The 21,718-nt window shown below is 35.6% G+C and overlaps 2 pseudogenes; both read left to right on the top strand.

Annotated features, from left to right (window-relative positions):
• The first annotated feature begins 3,259 nt into the window (after positions 1–3,259).
• Positions 3,260–4,481, top strand: LOC133248909 (olfactory receptor 6C3-like; annotated as a pseudogene).
• Positions 4,482–10,835: 6,354 nt separating this feature from the next.
• LOC133248908 (olfactory receptor 6C6-like) lies at positions 10,836–11,796 on the top strand (annotated as a pseudogene).
• Positions 11,797–21,718: the final 9,922 nt, after the last annotated feature.

The following is a 21,718-nucleotide window of genomic DNA, read 5'->3' as shown; positions in this document are numbered from 1 at the left end:
GAGAAAACAGTTTTCGAAAAAGAAACTGAGGTAATATGGGACATGAAATGCTAGGTGTGTCTGGAGAATTAATGATACTGCATTTATACTGAGGTATAATGTTTCCTGGACAGGCTAATCATCTTATATTGTTACTTCTTGTTATCGACATAAGCAATCTTTTCTGTTCCTGCTTCCAAATCCTACCTATGTGTTTGGGATTTCAAAACATGAGTTTGTGGAAGAAAAATTCTTATTGGAGATACCTATACTGAAGCGACTTAGCAGCAGCAGCAGCATACTGAGATCTCTGGGGACATAGTTAAATATATATATATTTTTAATATATAAATATTTTAACAGTAAAATTATATATTAAATATATATATTTAATATATATATTTAAAATATTTAGTGCCTGGGGAGAACATTTGAATAATAAATGTTTGATCTTTGCAATTGGTATTCTTAGATTTCCTATCCTCCTAAGAATAATACACAAATTTTAGGTATCTTCCTACAGAGCACAGAAAGCATAAATACTCCATGGGTCAAGTGTTGCTTTATTTTATGGCATTTTGGGTGATACTTAAAAAAAAAAATTCAATACATAAGTATGTATTTATTTATGTACTTTTCTAAGAATTTGTCCATTTCTTCTAGATTGTTCATTTAGTAATGGAAAAATTTAATACAATAATCCAAAACCTGAAGGAAAACAAAGTGCTAATCAAAACATGCACAAAGTAGCCTTAAAATGATCTGAGAGAAGAATCGTATGTTGAGGAGTTGAGTGAGATCCGTTCAGAGAAGAATGGAATATCAGTGTGCTCTGTTCAGCATGATGATAGAAGTATTAACTACTGGGCAGAGATGATTTTGTCTGAATAAATCTGTGTATATATTTTCTTAAAAATTGTTTGAAATTTTAAGTATTTTGGGGAGACTGATTTAGCACTGAAAAACATGAAAAGAATTGGTATGTGAAAAATTTTAAATTTAAAAACTGGATTTCCTTTTAGATATGTTTTAATTCACTTTTGTTCTATTTTTATCATTAAACATTAACCTCACTTTTCCAATCTTTTAAAAATTGTTTTAGGAAAGGCATATAGAATACACAGGTGATTTATTATTGAGAAACTTTTCCTTTTCAAATATATTTCCCTTTCATAATAGCTAATACAACTAAACATTATTGCATTCATAGGCTGACTTCTAATGGTTTTGTAATTTAACTTTATTTGTTTATTTTTTACAGTGTGTGTTGGGGAGAGTTTCTGTGTTAAATTGTTGAAGTTGAAGAAAGATAATTTGACATGGTAAAGTTATATTTAGGTGTTTAGTATATGCATTGTGACAATTTTTGTCATTGAGTCATGTGTGTAAATAAACATTTATTATTGATTGCTCCATAATTATTTGCATATAAAGTGAATGTCCAGGAAAAATAATAGTCTCTTCCTTTACCTATATTTATCTACATTATTAACTGCATGATTTCGACAGCAGATCTTATTTCTTTATCTTAGAATTCTCCTATAAATTCCTCTGGATATTACTGAAAACAACTTTCATTTGTCCATATATGATTATTTTTATTTGTATAGTTGTATTTTCAATAATAACATATGTTTCAGAGATTAGAAATAAACCTGGATATTCTAAACAGAGAAAACATTGTCTTCTCTGTCTCCCATCACAAAAGCTTGATCATTTTATGTGTTTGATGAGGAAGATACCAAGGAAGTTACATTTCCCTAGAGATATCATTAATCATTTTTTTTTGTTTAAGAAATATGCTATATTTGGTCTAAAACTATTTATACAAACTTTGACACATCTATGAAGACAAATTTAGAAAATACACTCTTTCAGCTCTTCATCCCATTCCCCAGTTGCTAGCTATGCAACCCTAAACGATTCACTCTCACTTGAAATATGCCTGTCATTGAAAATAGTTATATCTAGGTAATATTTCATAACTTACATGTTAGCCATACATTTTAATATTCTTATGATATGGAAATGTATGCCTCATAAACTTTGTCAACAATTCTGAGATTTATTGTGTGTTTGAAATTTACCAAGTACTTACTCCTCATCTCTTAGGCGTGTTGATCTCAAAACTGGTCATTGTATAAAATGGCAAATGTAAATAACAAGTAGATGGAGAGAATTTTCAATGGTACCTACTTTCTTCTTGTAAATTTTATTTATTAATTTTATATACTAAGTTGCACATTTTAATAATATGTACAGTTTTAATTTTTATTAAATTTTACTTATGATTTACACAGTTTTAATAGCTTTCCTCAAATTCACTGTCTTATCACTAAAAACCCAACTTACCTTTCTAGATTTCCATAAACTTTGTCTTTATCTTTCTCTTGCTTTTAATTCTGACACCTCATGTAATTTCCTGAGTACATAGTTATGCATTTCTATCCACTCCTAAATCCTGCCTTTTTTTTTTTTCATTTTCACTTTAGCTGACCTACTCTTAGAGTCAAACCATGTAGAGGAAAACTTCTGTTTTCTTGTTATATATTCAGGTCATCAGAATAGTCTTGCTTATATTTTTTTAAGAACACAAACTGGAGAGGATGAGGATGGTGATAGATATCAAGGAAATGGAAATACCAGTAAGGACACCAAATAAGTATATTCCTGATGTCTCATATTCATATACATAAAACTGGATCTCATTTGCCATGAAAGTAAATGAAACATTAATCAGAAATTTGAGTTTGATTGAGTACAATAGCAAAAGTGTACTAGTCTTATTTATTGATGATAGCTAGGGGTGTGTGTGTGTGTGTGTGTGTTTGCGTTAAATACGAAACATGGAGTGATGACGTGTACTCAGGCGCTCTTATGCAAAACAGAAAATGACATCCATCATAATTCTTGTCCAAAATTAAGGGTGGAAAAACGTGTTTCTATGCTTTAATAGTCTGCTTAATTTTCCTTGAATTTATTCACTTAAAATCAACCAACAATTAATATGATCACATGTATTTTTCAGTGGTCAAATTAGAAGGGAAACTTTGAATCAACTGTCCAGATACCCTGGAAATGCAAAGGATTGTTCTTCCTGGCATTAACCATTTTTATAACATGAAGGAGCAGTGTGTTTCCCATCTGAAATTTCAATTTTCTAACTCTACCTTAGACACTAGTTATCTCCCTTGTCATTTTCCAAATGGGAACATTGTTTTCTTCCTTTCCATTTTGTTTTTTTTCCCTCTGTGTAGACCTCGTAAAGTAGAGGGCATTAATGGGAAATCACACAAGAATGACAGTGTTTATCCTGGCAGGTTTGACTGATGATCCACAAATGAAAATTGTATTATTTATCTTCCTACTTCTCACCTACTTTTTAAGCATCACTGGTAACCTCACCATCATCACTCTCACCATGGTGGATCCTCACCTCAAGACCCCCATATATTTTTTTCTTCAGAATATTTCCTTTTTAGAAATATTCTTTACTACTGCTGCTGCTGCTGCTAAGTCGCTTCAGTCGTGTTTGACTCTGTGCGACCCCAGAGACGGCAGCCCACCAGGCTTCTCTGTCCCTGGGATTCTCCAGGCAAGAACACTGGAGTGGGTTGCCATTTCCTTCTCCAAAGCATGAAAGTGAAAAGTGAAAGTGAAGTCGCTTAGTCGTGTCCGACTCTTAGCGACCTCATGAACTGCAGCCTACCAGGCTCCTCCATCAATGGGGTTTTCCAGGCAAGAGTACTGGAGTGGGGTGCCATTGCCTTCTCCGACTACTACTACTACTACATGCATCCCTAAATTTCTAATTATTATGGAAATGGAGGACAAAACTATTTCCTATAATGGTTGTATTGCACAGTTGTTTTTAGCTTATTACTTGAAGCATTTGAATTTTACTTGTTGGCAGCTGTGTCCCATGACTGCTATGTTGCCATCCATAAGCCCCTGCATTATACAGCCATCATGAACAGTAAAATCTGCACACTTCTTATCTTCTGTTGTTGGATTGCTGGCTTTTTGATCATCTTTGTACCTCTCCTTTTAACCCTAAACCTTGGCTTTTGTGCTTCCAACATTGTTGATCATTTCATGTGTGACCCAGCTACCTTCCTGCAGATCTCCTGCTCAGACACACAGCTCACTGAGACAATGGGATTCCTTTCTGCTTTGATGACTCTTGTGGTCCCATTGTCAATGGTATTCACATCATGTACCTATATTGCGTTAACAATTCTGAAAATCCCTTCAACTAAGCAGAGGAAAAAAGCATTTTCAACATGTTCTCACATGATTGTGATATTCTTTTCTAATCGCAGCTGCATCTTCATGTATGTTAAACCATCAGTCAAAGAGAATGTTTTTAAAAGGGAATAGCACTACTCAATACCTCCATTGCCACGCTTTTGAATCTTTTCATCTATAGCTTACAGAACCAACAAGTGAAAAAAGCTTTAGTGAATATAATACACACAGTTGTTTCTTTTTCAAACAAGTGAATATGTTATTGCATGATGTATTAAGGAAATAAATGAAGGTGTCTATAATAATAATAATAGTGTATATAATTGTAGTTTCCTCCCTTTTATTACATTTGATAATCATCTTTCTCTCTTTTCACAGTGATTTTTACAAAAGCCTTGTTTCAATGAAGCTAATTTTCTTCCTGTTCTTCAATAGAAACTTTTTTCTCATCTCTCTTCCTTTTCCTCTGACTATATGAAAGTAGTTATTCCAATTTTCAAAGTGTTTCTTTTCTCTTTGAGTTTTAGTTATTAGGAATATAAACTAGTTTTATGTAAGTTATATTTAATGTAGCAAGCAATGTAAATATTATACTACATTTATATTTAGGTTCAGTTCAGTTCAGTTCAGTCACTCAGTTGTGTCCAACTCTTGGCGACCCCATGACTGCAGCATGCCAGGCTTCCCTATCCATTACCAGCTCCCCGAGTTTACTCAAACTCATGTCCATAGAGTCGGTGATGCCATCCAACCATCTCATCCTCTGTTGTCCCCTTCTCCTCCTGCCTTCAATTTTTCCCAGCATCAGGGTCTTTTCTACTGAGTCAGCTCTTCGCATCAGGTGGCCCAAGTATTGGAGTTTCAGCTTCAACATCAGTCCTTCCAATGAATATTCAGGACTGATTTCCTTTAGGATTGACTGGCTTGATTTCCTTGCAGTCCGAGAGACTCTCAAGGGTCTTTTCCAAACCACAGTTCAAAAGCATCAGTTCTTTGGCTCTCAGCTTTCTTTATAGTCCAACTCTCACATCCATACATGACTACTGGAAAAACTACAGCTTTGATTAGATGGACCTTTGTTGGCAAAGTAATGTCTCTGCTTTTTAATATGCTGTCTAGGTTGGTCATAACTTTTCTTCCAAGGAAGGAGCAAGTGTCTTTTAATTTCATGGCTACAGTCACCATCTGCAGCGATTTTGCTGCTGCTGCTGCTAAGTCGCTTCAGTCGTGTCTGACTCTGTGCAACCCCAGAGACGGCAGCTCACCAAGCTCCCCTGTCCCTGGGATTCTCCAGGCAAGAACACTAGACTGGGTTGCCATTTCCTTCTTCAATGCATGAAAGTGAAAAGTGAAAGTTAAGTCGCTCAGTCGTGTCCGACTCCTAGCGACCCCATGAACTGCAGCCTACCAGGCTCCTCCATCCATGGGATTTTCCAGGCAAGAATACTGGAGTGGGGTGCCATTGTCTGTCACTGTTTCCATTGTTTCCCCATCTATTTGCCATGAAGTGATAGGATCAGATGCCATGGTCTTAGTCTTCTTAATGTTGAGTTTTAAGTCAACGTTTTCACTCTTCTCTTTCACTTTCAAGGGGCTCTTTAGTTCGTCTTTGCTTTCTACCATAAGTGTGGTGTCATCTGCATGTCTGAGGTTAAATATTAACATTAATTTATATTTTGTAATACAACCAATTTATTCATGCATAATCTATTTAATGAGCTGAAAGAAACGTGTAGCAGAGATTAAACATTAGAGCTATTATTCAAATTAGGAGATATTTTAAAAAATGATTGCTATGTGACTTTCCCTAGGAACTAGTTGTTTGGTTTCTATTTGAGAATTGTTAAGTTTTATAAGTAGTTGAATTATGAAAGAAAAGTGTATTATCTTGCTGGTTTATTTTAAAAATTAAAATTAAAAATGAAATACAATGTTTACATACCCAATAAGCACCCCCTTCAATAACTTGGTACACTTCTGAAGCTAATTGGAGAGTGATTGTAAATATCTGCTAAATGAAGGAGAACAATGCTCACCAAATGTATTCATTCCTTTCAGAGTGTCATACACATGGACATAAAAATATATGCCTATATCTCTTAACAATTAAACCAAATTAGTGGAATAACTGAATTTTTCCTTCCTTAAGTAATTTTGAAATTCCTATACTTAATATTCCTATTAAAAAATATATTCCTATTATACCTTTGTTGGTAATGATCAGGATTTTTTTCATCAAAGCAATTTCTATGTTTGACTAAAATTTAAAATATGAAATATGATTAAAACATTTTCACAGAGGCTGATTCATGTCAATGTATGGCAAAACCCACCACAATATTGTAAAGTAATTAGCCAATTAAAATAAATTAAAAATTTTTCACAGGTACACAGTATGTTTGATGATTTTTTGCCAGAAATATACGAGCATTAAACCATAATATATTTTTTACTTCTTTTTTACTTTAACTATGGGTCTTGATTTGAATACTATCTAAAAGAATAGAATACAGTGTAGTCAGGGAGAAATACACATAAATTATGTAATTGATTGGATTATTTTACAGATTTCTGTTCAGCTTGGTAATGAGGTGAACATTAAAACATATTTTATCCATGAATAGTATTTTTGAAAGAGTAAAATAATTAAATTTTCTCTTGATTATTTGTATATCTACATTTTCCATTTTGAGAAAATAGATATAATGCTCATGGAGCATTATATAACTTCTGTAAGTTTTAAGAGCACATAAGTGAAAATAATATATATATGTTATATATATGTATGCATGTTCCATATTGAGACAGTCTAACATAGGAAAAGATTAAGAATCTCTCAATATTCTCAAGTTATGATTCTGTTATGTGTTAACCAAGATAGAGTTTGATTAAAAATACATTGCCTTCCAGTTGAGCCATTAATTTTTCATTAGAGTACTCTGAAATGCTTCATTTCAATATTTTCAATAGTTACTTACCATAAAAGATACACTGACACTCCTAATAAGGACCTAGCATTATTGAGGTCTTCTCTTCCCAATTCCAGGAAGATTAAAGTTATATTCTCAATCTTCTCTACTACTTCTAATAGTCTATGATATATCACCTCCCATTAGCACTGACCTCTGAATTCTGATTCCCCAATAGTTTACTAGTGTTATTGTTGTTTTTAATTGTCTTGAATATGTAGCACAGCTTGTCAAATTTAGGTAGAACTTCTTAAGAGAAAGTAGGACTCTTTGTGCCCCCATGGACTAGAGTCCATGGGAATTTTCCAGGCCAGAATTCTGGACTGGCTAGCTTTTCCCTTCTCCAGGGGATCTTCCCAACCCAGGGACCGAACCCAGGTCTCCTGCATTGCAGGCGGATACTTTAACAGCTGAGCCACAAACATTTAGAATATATTGGTGGTGGTTGTCGCTAAGTCGTGTCTGACTATTGCAACCCCATGGACTGTAGCCTGCCAGGTTCCTCTGTCCATAGGATTCTCTGGGCAAGAATGATGGAGTGGGTTGCCATTTCCTTCTCCAGGGGATATTCCTGATCCAAGAATTGAACCCAGGTCTTCTGCATTGCAGGCAGATTCTTTATCAACTAAGCTACTAGGGAAGCTCTTTAGAATATATTACAACTATTCTTTTAATATCATTAGAAAGTATAATTCAAAGGACATATGCCTTGACTCTTTAAAACATTCCTATTGTAGGAGTCACACTGGAAATATTAAAAAAATATATGTTTTGACAAATAGGGACTATACAAATTAACAGGAAAGAAGTCTTAGAATATCATGATCTCAAAAGCAGTTTGCTACATAACTGTATCATATGATACTTATGCAGAAAAAATAGGTGCTCATGAATAGGATTCTGAAAAAGTTTCTTTCTTTGCTTGTCAGTTTAATATTACCTTTCACTAGTTATCATGTGGTTTTGATAAATACATAAAAGAAAATTGAGAACCAATGACTGGAGATAGAGTTCATTCAGCTTAGACTGACAGATTAACCATACTGTAAATTGTTATTTTCCTGTTTCTATTTTGCAAGAGTAATAATGTAGACTATGATTGAGAGCTTATCCTCTTGATCCTGCTGAATTTTTTCCTAAACATTTTACTATATTTTTTCCTCTGAAATTTCTCCTTCTAAAGAATCTCATCCCCACTGGTCTATAAATTCCTGATAACCATTGTGAAGTGAAGTGAAGTGAAAGTCAGTCAGTCATGTCCAACTCTGTGACCCCATGGAATACAGTCCATGGAATTCTCCAGGCCACAAAACTGGAGTGGGTAGCTGTTCCCTTCGATGTTTCATGTTGTCTTCTTTCATGAACCTTTATTCCTCTACTTCTAATTATTGGCTAAGTATTCCTTGGACTCTTCATACCAATTATTTTACATTGGTAATTAGCTCTTTATTGAAATTATTTCTCATTATTTTCAAACTGTAAGGTAAATATGTGTGGATATTCTTGAGTCTCTTTTTATTTCTGTTATTTTCATGGCTTCTGTTCTCTGAATCTCTCTCTGGTATGATTATGAATTTTCTTTCTTTTCTTTTACCGCATACTCAAAACTGTATGCAAATGTTGAGGGCTCTGGATGATGATTAACACTACACATAAGATGTAATCTATGATTGTCCACAGTTAAGGCAGGAAATCTTAACCAAAATAAGGTATGAGATTATTCAAATCTGTGTTCACATATTTTTCAAGAAATGGTGGATTCATTGTGCTTCTTAGGGAATAAGATTTCAGTGCTCAGAGCTAAACACCTAAGTTCTGACCCAGAATTTTCCACTTTGACAAAGCTTAAATGTTGAATTTTGGCTTCAGAAATGAAGAGACAGCAGGAATTTCTTGAGATTCTTCATACATAGGTGCTTTTTATTTTTTGTAAGTACATTTTTTGGTAATGCTACCAGTTTATTTGTGCATACACTATCTAATGAAATTAAAACTAATTGTAGCAGAGATTAACCATTATTGTTATTGCTCAAATTAGAGTATGTTTAGTTTAAAAATCATTGTCTTAAAGCATTTTCCATAGAAACTAGTTGTCGGTACCTATAAAGGAACTTTTAACATTACAAATATTTCAATTACAGGTGAAAAATGCCTTCTATTGGGTGCTTATTTTATTTTTATTGAAGTATAATTGCTTTACAATTTTGTGTTAATTCCTGCTGTACAAGGAAGTGAATCAACTACATGTATACATATATCTTCTGTTCCTTAAGCCACCATCCGACTGTCCCCATCCCACCCCTCTAGGTCATCACAGGGTAACACGTTGTGCTATACAGTAGCTTCCCACTAGCTCTGTGTTTGATATATGGTAGTGTATACATCAGAGGAGGCAATGGCACCCCACTCCAGTACTCTTGCCTGGAAAATCCCAGCTACGGGGGAGCCTGGTGGGCTGCTGGCTATGGGGTCGCACAGAGTAGGACAAGACTGAAGTGACTTAGCAGTAGCAGTAGCAGCAATGTACCTGTGGACTATTAAGGAAAGTAACATAAGTTTATTATAAACTGAATAAAATAAAAGCAAGATTAATATAGAAATACTAATTTTAGTTTTTCTGTGTTTTTACCTTAGTCATATATATTTAAAGATTGTTAATGACTGAGAATTTTCTCATGTGAAATTTAGAGTGTTAGTCATTCGCTCATGTACAACTATTTGCTATCCCCTGGAGTATAGTCGGCCATGCTCCTCTGTCTATGGAATTTCCCAGGCAAGAATACTGGAGTGAGTCTCCATTCCCTTCTCCTGGGGATCTTCCTGACCCAGGGATGGAACCCAGGTCTCCTCTGTTGCAGGCAGATTCTTTATGGGCTGAGTCACCAAGGAAGCCCTGTTAATAAAGTATATGGAGAGACAAGCAAATGGAGGTAAAGAAAATGCACTCTCTGTGCTCAGTCATGTCTGAGTCTCTGCTACCCCATGGGCTGTAACCCGCCAGGGTCCTCTGTCCATGAGATTTTCCTAGCATGAATACTGGAGTGAGTTGCCATTTCCTCCTTCAGGGGATCTTCCCCACCCAGGGATCAAACCAGTGTCTCTTGAGTCTCCTGCATTGGCAGGTGGATTCTTTACCTGTGACCAATAGGGAAGACTGTTAAGAAAATAACTGAAAGAAGATAATAACAAAGTACATAAGAAAGAAATAGAAATGGAACTTATAAATTTTATAAAACTTAAAATTTATTAAAAAATTTATAAATTTTATCAATTTATAAAAATGATGAGATATTTGCTAGATTCAGAAAACAGAAAATATGAACATATAAATAATATGTTAGGATAAGGTCTTTCAAAGGTGGCTCAATGATTGACACTGAATTGCAGAGAAAAATTTCAAATAATTTAGTCTTCTATTAATGGTAAGTAGGACTTCTGTCAAGGAGAAAATCTCATATTTATATAAATGATTGACATTGACCAACATATTCATTTTGATGGAATCAAAGTAGACTTGAGAAAATATTTGCACAGAGGTATGTTTCTGAATATGGAACATTCTATGGCTGAGAATGAAGAAAACTCTTTTCTAACTTGTAACTTAGTTTTTGTTTCCTTTAGCTTTGATAAGAGGGGGAAATGAAGAACCATTCAGTGGAAATAGACTTCCTACTCCTAGGATTGACAGATGACCCACAATTGCAAATTGTGATTTTCCTGTTTCTATTTTTCAACTACATCCTGAGTGTAAGGGGGAATTTAATCATTATCCTCCTCACCTTTCTGGATCTCTGTCTCAGGACTCCAATGTATCTCTTCCTTCAAAATTTCTCTTTCTTGGAGATTTCATTCACAACTGCCTGCATTCCAAAATTCTTGATCAGCCTTTTGACTGGAGACAAAACAATTTCTTACAGTGGCAGTGTAACACAATTGTTATTTTTTCTTCTATTAGGAGCTACAGAATTTTATCTTTTGGCTGCCATATCCTATGACTGCTATGCTGCCATCTATAAGCCATTGCATTACCCAATCATTATGAACAGAAAAGTGTGCCATCAGTTTGTGCTCAGCTCTTGGATAACTGGCTTCCTAATTATATTTCCTCCTTTGGTCTTAGAACTTAAGCTGGGTTTCTATGCTTCCAAAATAATTGACCAGTTCCTCTGTGACACTTCCCCTATCCTTCAGCTCTCTTACACAGACACACATATCCCAGAATTGATGGCTTTTGTCTTAGTTGTGGTGACACTTGTAGTCACTCTGTTGTTGGTGGTCCTCTCCTACACATACATCGTAAAAAATCATTCTAAAATTGCCTTCTGTTCAACTACCAACAAAAGCCTTTTCCACCTGTTACTCACACATGGTTGTTGGGTCTATCACTTATGGGAGTTGTATTTTTACATATATGAAATCATCAGCTAAGAAAAGTGTGACTTTAAGTAAAGTTGTAGCTGTGCTCAGCACCTCTGTTGGTCCTTTACTAAACCCCTTCATTTACACCTTAAGGAACCAGCAGGTGAAAGAAGCTCTCAAAGATGTGCTTCAAAGGTTTTGTTATTTTCAAAACAATGAGCAAAAATGTAGATATCAGTAAGATGTTGTTGAAATATGAGTGAAGGAATTGAAAACAGTTTTCAATTCAACAGTTCATAGCTATGACATTTCTCTGCTCATTGATTCATTTCACATTGGGTTTACTCAACCTTATGAATCTCTGCAATTTTTTCTGTTCTTTCTGAGTAGATAATTTTATTCTTTAATAGTAAACTGCTTTCTTCCATGCAGAATATTAAATTCTACCTCTAACTAGAAATAGCTCTTCTCATCAAAGATTTTATCATGTGCTGACTGCTTTCTAAATATGAACTTTACTGTATATTCTTTTTTGTTGTTTGAACAAGTGTTTCATTTTTACTGTACAATATTATATTGGTTTTGTCTTAACTACTTCAACATCTGTGCTAATTGATAAGCACTGCATCTGCTCTTTTTTTTTAATGGTATATTTTTCTTTTATTTTTTAAAATATAAATTTATTTATTTTAATTGGAGGTTAATTACTTTAAAATATTGTATTGGTTTTGCCATACATCAACATGAATCTACCACAGGTATACACGTGTTCCCCATCACGAATGCCCCTTCCTCCTCCCTCCCCATACCATCCCTCTGGGTTGTCCCAGTGCACCAGCCCCAAGCAACCAGTATCTTGCATCGAACTGCATCTGCTCTTAATATTTTGTTCTGCTAAAAATGTTCGACAAACTCAAACCCTGATCATTATTACCTGATCATAATTGACATTGTGATGGAAATCAGGTAGAAATCAGATTAATTTTAAAGATCAAAATGCCCTTCCAGGAAAAATGTTTATTGATTTCAACCTTGAAAGATGAATAAGGAAATAAATATTTCAAAAGAGCTGTAACCAGAGGCATAAAATGTGTAAAGGAACTGAGATTCTACTAAATAAGTTTCACCTAGAGAGCTAAAATATTTTAAAATATGGTATCAATATTTGTATAAATTATCATTATTTTGTATAAAAGTAATTAAACTCCATGCTTTGGTTAAAATTGCTCATATTCAATATAATAATATAGTCTTACTCCAATAATGATAGTAAGCTGTGAAACAAATTCAAGGTAACTGATTTATATCTGGTTTTTGGGATCTTTCTATATATTTTAAAAACATTTGTAAATTATAAATATCCTAATCCATGCTACTATATCAATTTAATCAAATTTATTAAGTACACCATACATACAAGCACACACTATCATTTTAGATTTTTTAATTGGTGTCTAATTGCTTTACAGTATTGTGTGAGTTTCTGTTACACAAAAGAGCTTACGTATACCTATAAGCCCTCCCTCCTGAGCCGCCCCATCTTACTCCTCTTGGTCATCACAGAGCACTGAATGAGCTCCCTGTGTTATACAGCAGCTTCCTGCTAGCTATTTTATACATGATAGTGTATATATAAAATCAGTGGATTTGACCAAATATTGAGACCCATGCAACAATAAAAATAGAGATCATTTACAACTTGCTAGGTAATTCCCTTTGCTGCTTCACAGCCATCACCCCACCCCATTGCACCATTAACATCCTTTCAATCACTAAAAATGAGTTATACCTTTTTGTAATTTCTTATTTTTTTTTAAAAAAAATTATGTGCTGTAAGCTTCACTTACTCATCATAAAGGTTTTGAGGTTGACCCAAGCTGATGCCTGCATCCTTAGTTCATTCCTTTTTGTAATACAATTTAGCAGAATGTTAGTTTTTTTTTTTTTTTTTCCACAGCTTGTATACTGTCTCCTATTCTTGGGCCTTGGTATTGTTACTCTGAGGAACCTTCATCAATATTGAATCACTTATAACAACCAGTTGAAAAATCAGCACATACCACATTTTAAAATGCCATTCACTGAAAAAAATCTATTGTCTCATAATGTCCTTTGAAATACTTGTTTGCCTGAAGGAATTTGATTGAAAGAGGTTGCTCCTCTGTATTTTGGTGACTCTACTGATCACTTCCTATTCTCCAAAGCAGTGGAAGCAACAGAAAGTGTCTCTAAAGAGAAAGAGAAGGATCCAACACCATTGATCATTTGGTTTTTCATTTATGAGTCCATCTCAATTCCAAATTAGTTTACTAGTTTGTTTTAATGCAACAGGTTCCAAGACTCAACTTGAGTTTTAAAAAGTGAGGAAAAACAGTGTGCATATGTTGGCTAGAATCATATTGAGAAAACTAATATGAAAGATCTCAGATTGCAGCTGTGTAGAGAGTGGTTCAGGAAATCTTGTGGGAAAAGGCAGTAGCTCTCAGTAATTTCTGAGAAATTACTTATTAATAGCCTTAGCAGTAAAGTTTGTCGTTCTCCCTTACTAAGAATTGACCATGGATCTTGCCTCTGCTCACCTGTCTGTCCACAGATACTTCTGGAGAAGATAGCCTCTGCTTCTCTTCCAATTTCCAACTTTTGTACCAGTACCTCTCACAGACAAACTGAAATAAGCAACATAAGGGGAAAAAACTCTGGAAAAAGGCATGCTGGTTTCTCCATCACACTTAGAAAACCTCTCAGAAAGTCATGCATGATGATTTGGCCACAGAGAATTCAATGCAGATAATTTGAAAACAACCAGACATATGGGCTTAGAATTGCAGGGTTTTGCTTTTATCACTAGCTCTGCCTGACAAATGAAGTCATTATTAGGAGCAAATTAGAACACCTGAGATTTTTTTTTGCATGTTCTTGTTAAACTCACCCTCATTATATAGAAGAGTACTTAAAGATGTTGGCATTATGAATGCTTAAATTGAGGCAATCTATTCATATTATTTAAAACACCTTTAACACCCTGATTGAAAGTCATGTTTCTACAGGATATGGTAGATGGGGTTTCTGATGAAGGGAAGAATCGAGAAAAGAGTGATAAAAGTTAAAAAAAAAATGTATGTTGCTTTTAAAGTAATTTAAGTTTCCCATGTGGCTCATACAAGTTTAGATAGAAGTATGGCCAAAGGAGAGCAAGACCTACAAGATCTAGGATAAATTATTGGTTAAAAAAAAATTAAAGATTATTATTGATGAGAACCATTTTTAAAATATTTATTGAATTTTTACAATATTGTTTCTGTTTTATGTTTTGGATTTTTGCCAGGAGGCATGTGGGATCTTAGCTCCTTGATCAGGGATTGAACCCACACCCCCTGCATTAGAAGGTGAAATCTTAACCACTGGAAGGGAAGTAAGGGAAGTCCCATAGTATAAATTCTTTATATTCAGCAAATCACTGAAAAGAGAATGGTGTTTGCTTTTCATTCATTATTGCAACAAATCTAAAAGCTTGAAGTGGTTGAAGAGTGCATGCAAGACATAGTTCTTGACACTGAATGTTTATAATTTAATTGATTACACAGAAAGCGATTCATTGAATAAAAGTGTCTTAATATAAGAATTGCATTTATGTCTTAAATCACATGATAGAAGGTTTTAAGAGTTCTTTGTGTTGAAAGTATTTCACTTAATAAATGTTCTTCTGCATAGTCATTACCTCTTATATAATTAAAGGGGCCAAAATACATGGACCATAATAAATTTGATTTGCAAATATTAAAAGCTTAAAGAATCTTGCTAGTCTAGTAGGGCATTATTAGCACCATGTAGACTTGAAATTCCAAGCAAATGTTAGTCTCTCCAAATCTAAAGACTTTCCTTAACAATCTTTGCAAATAAGTATGTATGTATGTATGTGTATATATATATATATATATATATATATATATATATATACACACACACATACACACACACATACATGTACATGTATATATACATATTTAAACAAATTGAAAACAGTGCTCTTTATTAGTGAATAAAATGATTCAATTTTGGGTTATATGTTATTACTCGATAGTTGAAATATATAACAAAGATGCTTTCAGAAGAAATTATATATTAATATCATTTATTGCATTATTCATTATATATTGACTCTTTTTTTTTTTTTTTCTTCTAGGTCCTTGCTAAACCTTTCTTGCATCTTCCCTATCCTTGTCTCCAGGCTACTTATCTGTAAATCCAATTAGTTTTCAAGATTTTGGATCATTTTCACTATCATTATTCAGAATTCTTTTTCAGGTAGATTCCCTATCTCTTCCTCTTTTTTGGGTTTGGTGGGCATTTATTCTGTTCCTTTATCTGCTGGGTATTTATCTGCCTTTTCATCTTGTTTATATTGCTGTGTTTGGGGTGGCCTTTCTGTATTCTAGCAGTTGGTGGTTCTTCTTTATTGTGGAGGTTCCTTGCTGTGGATGTGGTGGATGGGTGGCTTGTCAAGGTTTTCTGGTTAGGGAAGCTTGTGTCGGTGTTCTGGTGGGTGGATCTCGATTTCTTCTTTCTGGAGGGCAATGAAATGTCCAGTAGTAAGTTTTGAGATGTCAATGGGTTTGAAGTGACTTTGGTCAGCATGTATATTGAGACTCAGGCTCAATATATGTTCCAGTGTTATGTTCCAGTGTTGCTGGAGAATTTGCATGGTATGTTTTGCTCTGGAGCTTGTTGACCCTTGGGTGGTGGTTGGTTTCAGTGTAGGTATGGAGGCGTTTGATGAGCTCCTATCGATGAATGTTCCCTAGAGTCAGGAGTGCTCTGGTGTTCTCAGGATTTGGACTTAAGCCTCCTGCCTTTGGTTTTCAGTCTTATTCTTACAGTAGCCTCAAGACTTCTCCGTCTATACAGCACCAATGATAAAACATCTAGGTTAATGATGAAAAGTTTCTCCACAGTGAGGGACACCCAGAGAGGCACACAGAGTTACATGGAGAAGAGAAGAGGGAGGAGGGAGATAGAGGTGACCAGGAGGAGAAGAGGGGGAATCAAAAGGTGAGAGAGCATGCTAGCCAGTAATCACTTCCCTATATGCTCTCCTCAGTCTGGATCCCTCAGAGATGTTCACAGCATTACACAGAGAAGCAAAGAGGGAGGAAGGAGATGGAGGTGGCCAGGAAGATACAAGGGGGGGATCAAAAGGAGAGAGACAGATCCAGCCAATAATCAGTTCCCTGTGTTCTCTATAGCCCGGAACACACAAAGAGATTCACTGAGTTGTATAGAGAAGAAAAGGGGGAGGGGGAGATAGAGGCAACCTCGTGGAGAAAAAGGAGAGTCAAAAGGGGGAGACAGCAATCAGACTAGTGATCTCACTCCCAAGTAAAAATGGGTACTGAAGATTGGGATTCTTAAAAGTACAAAGTTGATAACAAATAACAAAAAGCAAAGATTAAAAATCTTGAGTAGAGGTTAGATTCTCAAAAATACAGTATTAAAAAAAAAAAATTGAAAGCATTTTCCCTAAAGTCAGGAACAAAACAAGGGTGCCCACTCTCACCACTACTATTCAACATAGTTTTGGAAGTTTTGGCCACAGCAATCAGAGCAGAAAAAGAAAAGAAAAAAGGAATCCAAACTGGAAAAGAAGTAAAACTCTCACTGTTTGTAGATGACATGATCCTCTACATAGAAAACCCTAAAGGCTCCAATAGAAAATTACTAGAGGTAATCAATGAACATAGTAAATATGCAGGATATAAAATCAACACACAGAAATCCTTTGCATTCCTATACACTAACAATGAGAAAACAGAAAAGTATAAAATACTTAGGAATATATCTACCTAAAGAAATAAAAGAGCTATATATAGAAAACTATAAAACACTGGTGAAAGAAATCAAAAAGGACACAAATAGATGGAGAAATATACCATGTTCATGGATCGGAAGACTCAATATAGTGAAAATGAGTATACTACCCAAAGCAATCTATAGATTCAATGCAATCCCTATCAAGCTACCAACGTTATTTTCCAGAGAACTAAAACAAATAATTTCACAATTTGTATGGAAATACAAAAAACCTCGAATAGCCAAAGCAATCTTGAGAAAGAAGAAAGGAACTGGAGGAATCAACCTGCCTGACTGCAGGCTCTACTACAAAGCCACAGTCATCAAGACAGTATGGTACTGGCACAAAGACAGAAATACAGATGATGGAACAAAATAGACAGCCCAGAGATAAATCCACGCACCTATGGACACCTTATCTTTGACAAATGAGGCAAGAATATACAATGGATTAAAGACAATCTCTTTAACAAGTGGTGCTGGGAAAACTGGTCAACCACTTGTAAAAGAATGAAACTAGAACACTTTCTAACACCATACACAAAAATAAACTCAAAATGGATTAAAGATCTAAATGTAAGACCAGAAACTTTTAAACTCCTAGAAGAAAATAAGCAAAACACACTCCGACATAAACCACAGCAGGATCCTCTATGACCCATCTCCCAGAATATTGGAAATAAAAGCAAAAATAAACAAATGGGACCTAGTTAAAATTAAAAGCTTCTGCACAACAAAGGAAACTATAAGTAAGGTGACAAGACAGCCTTCAGAATGGGAGAAAATAATAGTAAACAAACCAATGGACAAAGAATTAATCTCAAAAATATACAAGCAACACCCGCAGCTCAATTCTAGAAAAATAAAAGACCCAATCAAAAAGTGGGCCAAAGAACTAAACTGACATTTCTCCAAAGAAGACATACAGATGGCTAACAGACATGAAAAGATGTTCAACATCACTCATTATCAAAGAAATGCAAATCAAAACCATAGTGAGGTACCATTTCACGCCAGTCAGAAGGGCTGCTATCCAAAAGTCTACAAGCAGTAAATGCTGGAGAGGGTGTGGAGAAAAGGGAACCCTCTTACACTGTTGGTGGGAATGCAAACTAGTACAGCCACTATGGAGAACAGTATGGAGATTCCTTAAAAAACTGGAAATAGAACTGCCATACAACCCAGCAATCCCACTGCTGGGCATACACACAGAGGAAACCAGAATTGAAAGAGACATGTGTATCCCAATGTTCGTCGCAGGACTGTTTATAATAACTAGGACATGGAAACAACCTAGATGCCCATCAGCAGATGAATGGATAATAAAGCTGTGGTATATATACACAAAGGAATATTACTCAGCCATTAAAAAGAATACATTTGAATCAGTTCTAATGAGGTGGATGAAACCGGAGCCTATTACACAGAGTGAAGTAAGCCAGAAAGAAAATCAACAATATAGTATCAGATCAGATCAGTCACTCAGTTGTGTCTGACTCTTTGCGACCGCATGAATCGCAGCATGCCAGGACTCCCTGTCCATCACCAACTCCCGGATTTCACTCAGACTCACATCCATCAAGTCAGTGATGCCATACAGCCATATCATCCTCTGTCGTCCCCTTCTCCTCTTGCCCCCAATCCCTCCCAGCATCAGAGTCTTTTCCAATGAGTCAACTCTTCGCATGAGGTGGCCCAAGTACTGGAGTTTCAGCTTTAGCATCATTCCTTCCAAAGAAATCCCAGGGCTGATCTCCTTCAGAATGTACTGGTTGGATCTCCTTGCAGTCCAAGGGACTCTCAAGAGTCTTCTTCAACACCACAGTTCAACAGCATCGATTCTTCAGCACTCAGCCTTCTTCACAGTCCAACTCTCACAACCATACATGACCACAGGAAAAACCATAGACTTGACTAGACGAACCTTTGTTGGCAAAATAATGTCTCTGCTTTTGAATATGCTATCTAGGTTGGTCATAACCTTCCTTCCAAGGAGTAAGCGTCTTTTAATTTCATGGCTGCAATCACTATCTGTAGTGATTTTGGAGCCCAGAAAAATAAAGTCTGACACTGTTTCCACTGTTTCCCCATCTATTTCCCATGAAGTGATGGGATGGGATGCCATGATCTTCGTTTTTGAATGTTGAGCTTTAAGCCAACTTTTTCACTCTCCACTTTCACTTTCATAAGAGGCTTTTGAGTTCCTCTTCACTTTCTGTCATAAGGGTGGTGTCATCTGCATATCTGAGGTTATTGATATTTCTCCCAGCAATCTTGATTCCAGCTATACTAACACATATATATGGAATTTAGAAAGAAAGTAATGATAACCCTGTATGCAAGACAGCAAAAGAGATGCAGATGCATAGAACAGGCTTTTGGACTCTGTGGGAAAGGGCTAGGGTGGGATGATATGGGAGAATGGCACTGAAACATGTAAAATATCATATTGGAAGTGAATCGCCAGCCCAGATTTGATGCATGATACAGGGTGCTCGGGGCTCGTGCACTGGGATGATCCAGAGGGATGGGATGGGGAGGGACGTCAGGGGGAGGTTCAGGATGGGGAACACATGTACACTCCTGGCGGATTCAAGTAAATGTATGGCAAAACCAAAACAATATTGTAAAGTAAAATTAATTAATTACTTAATTAAAAAAAGAAAATACAAATAGAATTATAGGAATAGATCATTCGGAAAAAAATTATAGCATTAGATTCTCAGAATCATTCAATGATAATAATAGTAATTAAACATATGAGTGCTAAGTTGCTTCAGTCATACCTAATCTTTGTGAATCTATGGACTACAGCCCACCAGGCTCCTCTGTCCATGGGATTCTCCAGGCAAGTACACTGAAATGGGTTGCCATGCCCTCCTTTAGGGGATCTTCCCAAGTGAGGGACTGAACCCACATCTCATTTTGTTTCCTGCATTTGCAGGCAGGTTCTTGGCTGGCACCACCAGGGTAAAAATAAAAGTACTTTGAAAATTTGTACATGAAATAACAATTTACTGTTGCCCATATACTGATATAATGGTACAAACACAGGGCATGGTATATCAGATTTTAAAAACAGCCACCAAATAGTTTATGTTGGGCTGACCAACAGGTGGAAGAATTATAAGGTCTTATAAGCAAGAACAAAGAGAATGAGATAGAAAAGGTGTGATACTATCACCTCTAAAAGCAAGTTAGTGGATGGAATAGTTGCACAAAGAAAATGTATCTTTCTTGGTTGGAAATTTGCTGAAATAGTAAATATACAGACCCACACTAGTGACACCACAGTAAAAGAGTATATCCCTTATTTCCTGGATTAGAATTACTTAATTTATAAAGAAAAGGAATTGGAATTGAGAGAAAACTGACTTTGAGAATTAAACCTAACGTTAGCTACTGATATTAAGTGACACTCTGTTGCTATGAAACAAAGTTGGATTTATCTCATAACTCAGTTTTAGAAAATGGTGATCCATGGGGTCACTAAGAGTCAGACATGACTGAGAACCTGGAGCACATAGTGAAAAGGCACATTTTATTATGTGATATTAAGAAGAGGTGGCAAGAATACATGGAAGAACTGTCCAAAAAGAAAAAGGTCTTACTGACCCAAATACCCATGATAGTGTGATCCCTCACCTAGAGCCAGACATCCTGGAGTGTGAAGTCAAGTGGGCCTTTGGAAGCATTACTACAAACAAAGCTAGAGGAGGTGATGGAATTCCAGTTGAGCTATTTCAAATCCTAAAAGTTTCTGCTGCTAAAGTGCTGTACTCAATATGCCAGCACATTTGGAAAACTCAGCAGTGGCCACAGGACTGGAAAAGGTCAGATTTTATTCCAGTCCCAAAGAAAGGCAATGCCAAAGAATGTTCAAACTACTGCAAAATTGCATTCATTCTATATGTTAGCAAACTAATGCTCAAAATCCTTAAAGCTAGGCTTCAACAGTTCATGAACTGAGAAGTTCCAGATATACAAGCTGACTTTAGAAAAGGCAGAGGAACCAAGAACTCACCTTGCCAACTTCCTTTGAATCACACACAAAAAAAATCAAGAGAATTCCAGAAAAGCATCTAATTCTGCTTCACTGACTATGCTAAAGCCTTTAACTGTGCAGATCACAACAAAATGTGGAAAATTTTTAAAGAGATGGAAATACCAGACCACCTTACCTGCCTTCTGAGAAAGAAGAGAAAGGTACCTCTTTTCTAATTTATCTATTTGCAAATGGTTTCTCAAGTGTGCAACTTCCAGTGCTTCTTAATTACATGCTACGGTCAACATAAATTCTTTCTTTACCAGCTAAG

This window comes from Bos javanicus, chromosome 5, assembly GCF_032452875.1.
Source record: "Bos javanicus breed banteng chromosome 5, ARS-OSU_banteng_1.0, whole genome shotgun sequence".
Taxonomy (NCBI): domain Eukaryota; kingdom Metazoa; phylum Chordata; class Mammalia; order Artiodactyla; family Bovidae; genus Bos; species Bos javanicus.
Note: the sequence above shows the minus strand (reverse complement) of the source record. Positions and strands in the feature narration are given on the sequence as shown.